This window comes from Odocoileus virginianus, chromosome 21 (genome assembly GCF_023699985.2).
Source record: "Odocoileus virginianus isolate 20LAN1187 ecotype Illinois chromosome 21, Ovbor_1.2, whole genome shotgun sequence".
In the NCBI taxonomy this organism is placed as follows: Eukaryota; Metazoa; Chordata; class Mammalia; order Artiodactyla; family Cervidae; genus Odocoileus; species Odocoileus virginianus.
In genome coordinates, this window is record NC_069694.1 from 11641408 (window position 1) to 11647725 (window position 6318).

General features: G+C 33.7%; 1 long non-coding RNA gene across 1 annotated transcript in view; it reads left to right on the forward strand.

Annotated features, from left to right (window-relative positions):
• LOC139030261 (uncharacterized) overlaps nucleotides 1-5055 on the forward strand; it is a 106601-nt gene extending 101546 nt beyond the window's left edge. Inside the window, exons 3-6 of the long non-coding RNA XR_011482568.1 lie at nucleotides 241-353; nucleotides 1455-1522; nucleotides 2863-2941; nucleotides 4228-5055. This is a non-coding gene — a long non-coding RNA (uncharacterized lncRNA). The remainder of the gene's footprint in view (nucleotides 1-240; nucleotides 354-1454; nucleotides 1523-2862; nucleotides 2942-4227) is intronic.
• Nucleotides 5056-6318: the final 1263 nt, after the last annotated feature.

Consider the following 6318-nt stretch of genomic DNA (forward strand, 5'->3'; position numbering starts at 1 on the left):
TTTGGTTTAATTTGCATTTCTCTGTTGTTACAGACATTGAGAACTTTTCCTTTGCAGCTGGTCTTTTGTAAATCCTCTTGTTTAATGTTCTTGGCTTTCATCCATTTTTTCCAGTGGATTCTTTGAAAATAAATTTTCTCCATTTTTAATTTGTCTTTACACTGTCTTAACTGTACTATTGAAAGTTTCTAGATTACTGATATGCAAGTTAGTGATCTTTTTTTCCTTTTCCTTGTCTAGTCATCCAGTTTTGTCTGTGTCTGATTGTTCTGTGACCCCATGGATTGAGATTTTCCAGGCAAGGACACTGGAGTGGGTGCCGTTTCCTCCTCCGGGGGATCTTCCAGACCCAGGTATCTAACCCGTGTCTCCTGCACCTCTGTCCTGCATTGCAGGCAGATTCTTTACTGCCGACCACTGGGTGTCCTGGCCCTTGGGGAAATCTTTGCTTACTTAAAGTAGATGGGATATATACTTATGTTACTTTTAGGAAGCCATGTTTTGTTTTGTTTTTTTTATCTTTAATATTTAGACCTACAATTAACTTTAGAAACTGATTTTTAGAATCAAAATGCAGCAACACCAAAGTTCATCATATACACAAAATGATCTTTCAGCCACCTATTTCAGATTACCAAACATTCTCAGAAGAGAACAGCATCGGACTGTGTCCTCTTAATGACCTCTGCATAGCAGTTCTCTTTAAATTGTTAGCTTTTTGAAGTACTTTTGAAAATATATCATGTGTTTCCTATAACATATTATATTTTTCAGGAACTTTAATTTCCAAGAGTAAATTCTTGGGTTTTTGTTTTGTTTCCAATACTTTTTTCTTCTTTATTGCTTTTGGATTTATTAGATATTTTAATTTTTTAATTCACTGCTTTCTCAACAAAGCAATTTTCCAGAGTTTATGTATTTTCTTTCCTCTTTGCACATTGCCTCTTCTAATCTTAAGACAATAAACTCTTTTGTACAAATATAAATTTCAGAGAAAAATTCCTAACTTTTTGTTGTTGCTGTTGTGATTTTAATTGCTGTGAATATTCTCACTGGAGTTTCTTTTTCTGAGTCCATATTTTAGACCTTATTTAAAATAATATCAGGATCTTAGAATTTTTTTTTATTATTTTTGCAGAGGAAATTATATGTTTACTCCTTGCTCAACATTTATTTCTCTGTGAAATAATGAGCATCTCCACTTAATATTTTTATTGTAAGGAAAAGACCCTGATGCTGGGAGGGATTGGGGGCAGGAGAAGGGGATGACAGAGGATGAGATGGCTGGATGGCATCACCGACTCGATGGACATGAGTTTGAGTAAGCTCCCAGAGTTGGTGACGGACAGGGTGGCCTGGCAAGCTGAGATTCACGGGGTCGCAAAGAGTCGGACATGACTGAGTAACTGAACTGACTGAACTGAAGGAAGACGTGTATGTTTGCTTTCTTTCAGGAACTCGAATGGAGATGTATGTTGGGAATAGACTGACATATACATCCCATAGAAGAATGGGATTCAATGTATGTATGTCATGTATTCAATGACAGTGAATAGAATCTCAGGCCAAAGATTTTATTCTATTTATTGGGACAGATCCTTATTTTTATACCTTGCAGAAATACCATTATTAGAAACTAGCTTTGAGAGAAATTGTTGTTTTTTTTTTCTTTCCTTAAATCATCAGTGCTATGCAGTTCAGATGAGAATGGTTCAACAGATTGCCCACTTATTCAACACCTCATCACCTCATTTATTTTTTCTGTGTGAGCATAATTGAGAGTAATCTACCTTCACTTTACTTTTCCAGTGTAACCTTTATTTCTGGTCTCTGGGGTTTTGAGCTTAATGGAATTAATTAGATTTTGCTGAGTACGTATTTTTCTCCTTTCTCAGTTTTTTACTTCTTCCTCAAAAAATTGTAGTTCTTTTTTCCTTTAGTGTTTTAACACATCACCTTATTAAAATGCCTTAAGATTTCTCATGTGTGAAGTCTTTGCTTCTGAGTTTCCACAGGAAATGCAGGTTTTTCTCTGTATTTCTTAAATCATTTAATTGTTAATTTATATATGTAAATTTAATTTGTTACTACTGACAGGTTAAATTATTTATGAAAATATGTGCCATTACACTTACATATTCATGAACCCACCTACTCAATACCCTCATTACTTGAAATATATCTAGATCATGTAACATCACAAAAGACTAATGAAGTTTTTCCTCTGTCATCTTAGATGATTTTTTTAATACTTTATATCATAACTCTTATATTTCAGGCTAATGATGTGTTCACTATTAATTTTAAAAGTAAGTGTCCATCTACCCCACTTGCAAACGCACACAGAGTAGATTGCTTTAGGAATCATCATTTAAGCTAATTCTGAAATATATTGTTTCAATTTTTAAGAGTAGGTAGACCAGTTCTTGCAAGTGTTTGAAGTACTTCATATCAGTTTTTAGTTCATTTTTCTTTCTTTCAGAGTATAATAATTTTATAAGAAAATCTCTCAGAAAATGAATGATGAGGAACACATCAAATAACAAAGGTGTTATTATATTGATAATCATATCAAAGAATCATTGCTCAGATTTTAAAGAAATTTAAGATTAAACTGCTCTCTATTATAAATCTAAGGAAAAAAATGACAACCAAAAATTTAATTAAGTAATCCTTCATATTAAATTGTGAGTTTAGTGTATTCATAGAAACATTTTCTTAAAATATCCTCTCATGTTTAAATCTTTAACCTTTCAATTTGAAGCATAATATACAACTTCTTTTCGTTTTCCTAAGAAATAGTAAGGTCATGCTGGTGGTGGTTTAGTCACTAAGGTGTGTCCGACTCTTGTGACCCCATAGACTGCAGCCCGCCAGTCTCCTCTGTCCATGGAATTCTCCAGGCAAGGATATTGGAGTGAGTTGCCATTTCCTTCTCCAGGTGAGATCATGTCACAGTCTAAAATGATATTTCCCTTGTTTTTATGTAACTCTGCCATTATACATCTTTTACTGCCATTTTCCACAACAATTGAGAAATTTAAAATTTGGAATATATAATTTACTGAAGAAGAAAATACAAATAAACTTGCACAATGTAATATTAATACAAATGCTATCCTAACTGTACTATTTTGATCTCTCTGACCTCTAAACTGTAGAATACTACAAGGATGATTTACTTTTCTGTGTTATAGTTGCACTAACGTCCTTATGTATTTCATTTAGTCTCATTGTTTTAATTATCATGTAAACCCTGACGACTCTAAAATTTATATTTCTGTTCCAATTCTCTTTAACTCCTAACATGCATCTAACAGTGAACTAAAAATAGCTGACTAAACATCTAATTGGAATATTAAATTGATCAAGACCAAACACAAATTCCAAGTACCCCCCCATATTTGCAAATTTGTTTTTCTAAGTCTTTCCCACTGCTATAAATGGCAACTTCATTCTTCCACTTGGTTAAAATAAACTTAGTCATTCTTAAATTCTTTCTCTCAAAACTAATTCAGTCTATCAAGAGTCTCATTAAATATTTTCAAAATATAAAGAAAATTGCAGTGTCATCCAGCCATCATTAAGCCACCATCGTATTTTTTGCCTGGAATATTGTAATAGCTCCCTAACTAGTCCCCCTGGGTCACATACAGTTAATTTTCAAACATTAACCAGAAAAAAAAGTTAAATAGTAAAGATTAGTCACATTGTCATCCCTGTATTTGTAATCCTTATTAATTGTTGCTTAGTTGCTATTGCGACCCCGAGGACTGTAGCCCGACAGGTTCCTCTGTCTTTGGGCTTTCCCAGGCAAAAATCCTGAGGTAGGTTGCCATTTCCTTCTCCAGGGGATCTTCCCAACCTAGGAATCAAAGGTATGTTTCCTGCATTGGCAGGTGAATTCTTTCACCACTGAGCCACTGGGAAGCCCCTGCGGCTGCCGCTGCTCCTAAGTCGCTTCACTCGTGTCCGACTCTGTGCGACCCCATAGACGGCAGCCCACCAGGCTCCCCCGTCCCTGGGATTCTCCAGGCAAGAACACTGGAGTGGGCTGCCATTTCCTTCTCCAGGGAAGCACGTAATCCTCATTAATACAATGGCCAAAATCTCAACAGTGACTTTTAAGGGTATATATGATTCAGCTCCTTCCTACCTCACCTCAACTCAAGATACTTCTCTGATAACATCCCTCCTACACTATTTACCGTGTTCTTTCTCCTGCAGATATATTGGCGGCTTCTTGGTAACTTGAACTATCACGGTAATTTAACAGCTGCTAGTTCTTCAGCCTGAAATGTTCTTCCTTCAAAACATTGTTGCCACACTCTTCATTTTTTTAGTCAAATATTCTGCTTTTACAGAATTCTTTCTTGTCTTCACTAAGTTTGCAGGTTTTTTCTGGCCCTCGCCAATATTTTTTATCCATTTCCTGCTTAATTTTTCTATTTTTATTATGTAAAATATTTTATTCATTGTTATATTTATTTTCTCCTGTATAAACTTAATGAGGATATAACTTTCATACACTTAGATTACTGTTTTTTCCCAGTGCTCAGAAATTTTTCTGAACACTGTGATCAATCAGTCGATATTCCTGAATGAACAAATATGAAATTACTAGCCCAAATATTTGCAAGTATTACATTAAATCTGTTTTGTGAATTACCAATATTTGCTATAAATTTTACTGCTAAATAGTAAACAGTGATTAAGTTTACTGATTTGTTGAGGTTCATGTTAATGTTGTTCTCAACTTATTTTATAGTTTACAGAAATTTATCAATGTTTTTGTTTATTGTTTAAATACTATCTAGCATTATGGAACAGTTGACTGGACTTATATTTATATTTTTCTTTAGTTTCTTTTGATTTGAAAAAGAATATACTTGAGAATGATGGCACATCCAAGTCTGCCTTTTACCAGTTTTTTACAGCTTTCTTGGGATATAATTTGTAGACAAAGAACTATGCGTACTTATTGCATGTAATTTGATGAATTTGAATGTATACATTTATCTGGAATACCATTATAAAATCAATGTAAGAAATACATTCATTGTCTCCAAAAGTTTCTTTATGTCCCTTTGTTTTCATTTGTCTGCTCTGTTTTATAAGAACACAAATATGAAGTCTACCCTCATAACAAAAATTTAAGTGCCCACAGGAGGAGGAAGAATAAACTTCTAATGTATACCAATTAAAGGAGCAGATAGGTGAAGAGAATTATTCTGTGAGAGATGTTTAAGAATCACAAAATAAAAGTTTTTTAAAAAATACATTCCAAGAGTTTCAAGAATTAGGAAATATTTAACAATATGTTTTAGAATTTAGAGAAAACTAAGCAGAGTCTATCAAAGTTGGCTTTAACACAGCTTCTGTGCCTGTAAAGGTATCTTGCTTTTACTGTATGATTTTTCTAATAAGTTGGCAATAAGGAAACAAAATACTATTTTGAGTTGGTGGCATACATGCCTACAAAGATTTAGGAAAATGTGTTGCTGATATTACTGATCCTTTGTTTTTAAGGCTGGAAAATCTATACATTATTGAAAATTGTGTATTAGAAGAGGGTAGAGAAAAATGAAATAGAAGAAACAAGGGAGAAAAGATTGATAATTGAAATTGCTTACCAGCCCATAGTCAAAGCAGTTAATTTGGTAAAATCTAGGGCATTTCTTCCTCTGATATCTCAGTGAGTAAAAGGAAAAAAAAAGCTTATGGAGGTGTTCACAGTGGATGACAGGTGTATGATCTTGGATTTAGGAGTAATGACAGTTGACAGAGTAAATACTGAGGGTTGAATAAAATGGCATGACTACAACTTTAGGAGTCTATGAGTAAAGGAATATTGGGATGAGGGTTGCTTGTTAGAAAGTGTACATTGTCATCTGAAGAGGTTGTATTTTAAGGATCTAGTCCATAAGAAGGAAATCTGAAAAAAGAAGTTATTAGATTACCTTAATGGAAGTTTAAGAGGCACATAGCTAAGGCAGTGGCAATGAGATTAAAGTTAATAATCTACTGCCTGGATAATTTTTTTTAAATTTTCAATTTATCATTAATGACTCTTAATAAATATTAACCCTAAAATTCAAGAGCAATATGATTAAAAATTAGTCTTTTTCTCCCAAATTTTTAGTTTGCTACTGTGTTATCTACTCAGCCTATCATCGCAAAATAATATAGACTGAGTAGCTTACACAACAGAAATGTATTTCTCACCATTCTGGAGGCTGGGGAGTCCAAGGTCAAGATGCTGGCAATGTGATTTCATTCTGAAGATTTTCTTTTGGGTTCTAGATGGCTTTCATCTCA